A 2,439-nucleotide genomic window follows, 5' to 3' on the forward strand; every position below is an offset into this window, starting at 1 on the left:
GGTTCTAGCTGAGTATCCCTCCGCGGCGTACGAGGACGTTAAAACACCAGCGGTGTCCAATTTCAAACGCCCAATATCCAAACACCTCGGTTTAAAATAACCACCTTGTAACAACCTGATACGACGAGCGACTTAAATACAATGCAACATCACTATTATTGTCGTTGCATTTGAAATGTCATGTTTTTTTTAATCATAAGCCATTAGGAACTATGTCAATTTGCGGAGGAGGAACGCGGAAAGCTGAAGAGTGACAGACCAGAAACAGAGCGAGATGGAATGATAATACCGCAGACGTCGGACCAATAGGATTCGATGAAAATCTGATCGACAGACGCAGGGTCCAAGTACATGTCGTTATCACCCATTAGGCCAGCCTTAATATTATGTTACCCCACCATGGAGTGGCCACTAGCAGTATTTTAATATTGTGTTTAACGTACGCTAGAACTGCGCATACATGTTGCAGTTATGTGTGCGTGTGTGTGTAAGCGCGCTCGCATGTGTGCGTGTGTGTATGCGCACTCGCGTGTGTGTGCTCGTGTGTGTGCGTGTGTGTGTGTGTGTGTGTAATGACAAATGGCCTCACCTTGATGGTGTGAAAGTGTGTTAAAAGGGGTTTGCTGCCAACATTTGGTCTTTATAATGTCCCACTGTGGGAACCAGTGAGGTAGGCCTGGTAGCCATATGCATAGTGGATGGAAACAGTGCGTGAGTTGAAAACCTGGACTCTTTATTTGTCTGCTTACTGTTTTCACAATTTTGTATTTGAGCTACTGATTTATCAACATCTTAACCATCTTTGATGGGTTTCTTTGCTTTTCAACACCCTGATAAAGGCATTATTGCCAAAGAGTTGGTGAAAATATACACTGCATTTAAGAGAATGCTTTATTTCTTTTTCAATGTAGACCCATTTAAATAAATGTGAAATGAATGAATAAAAAAACAGCCCTCTGAGCATTAGATGCGGAGGATTCTGCCTCTACAAAGTATAACAGATAGCCTACCACAGCTACTGTGAGACAACATAATGTAGTGATATACCTCCATTAAAGTGCAGATAACAGTAATGCACAAAAAGGTGGCCTAACTTAAATGTTTGAACTCAAAAGCTGTATGATGAAATTGTATTTCTGGTCTTGATTCTTTTTTGTAAAACAAGCCTGTACCTGTAACATACACTCACCAAGCATGAGGAACACCTGTACACCTTCTCATGGTGGTGTACATGGTGGAGGTGGTGTAATGGTGTGGGGAATGTTTTCTTGGCACACTTTGGGCCCCTTAATGCCAATCAATCATCACTTGAATGCCACAGCCTATTTGAGTATTGTTGCTGACCATGTGCATCCCTTCATGGCCACAATTTACCCATCTTCTAATGGCTACTTCCAGCATAATAATGCACCATGTCACAAAGCAAAAGTCGTCTCAAACTGGTTTCATGAACATGAACATGACAATGAGTTCAGTGTTCTTCAGTGGCCTTCCCAGTCACGGGATCTGAATCCAATAGAACACCTTTGGGATGTGGTACAACGGGAGATTCACAGCTTGAAAGTGCACCTGAAAAATCTGCAGGAATTGCGTGATGCAATCATGTCACCATGGACCAGAATCTCAAAAGAAATGTTTCCAACATCTTGTGGAATCAATGCCACGAAGAATTGAGGCTGTTTTGAGAGCAAAGGGAAGCCCTACACAGTATGAGTAAAGTATTCCTTATAAAGTGCTCTGTGAGTGTATAATCAATCAAGCATAGTTCAATCTTATGACTCAATAGACATTGAGGGGGGGTGAAGAATTAGTGGACAAGACCAGATGGAGACCACAACAGGACTTAGGGAAGCAATGGTCAACAACATAGACAATGTGTGAGTGGTAATAACAAACTCGAAACGAAAAAGGTATGTCTTGTAACTGTTCTATTACACGGTAATTAGTGTTAGAAGGCCATTTTCCTATGCTGCCTGCTACCCTCCATTTGAATTGACGAAATACTTTGCGTTCATTTATTTCACTCACTCTGTTTTCATTATCTTGTTTCATCTTTTAGGACCATATCTTCATCTCCATACTGGTCACTGGTCTTTGTTGTTATTAGGAAAATAGCCAATTATAATGTAGTTATTACCAAAATAGGCAGGACATAATGTAGTGGTAAGTTGAGTCTGTTGTCTGTTGTATGAATGAAGGAAGGCCTCGCCTGGGACTCAGGGTGAAGGAGGGACATTGTAACAGCTGGGTCTGACATGAAGAGTGTATAGCACAGAGAGAGAGAGAGAGAGAGAGAGAGAGAGTGTGTGTGTGCGTGTGCATGCCTGTGTGTGTGTGTGTGTGTGTGCAAACTGAAGGCTCCAACATAGGCAGCATACATTTGCAGTACGTCTTGGAAGCCAACAAGTAACATGCATCAGAAATGAGAGATACCACCCT

The sequence above is a fragment of the Argentina silus genome (assembly GCF_951799395.1).
Source record: "Argentina silus genome assembly, chromosome: 18".
NCBI classification, from domain to species: domain Eukaryota; kingdom Metazoa; phylum Chordata; class Actinopteri; order Argentiniformes; family Argentinidae; genus Argentina; species Argentina silus.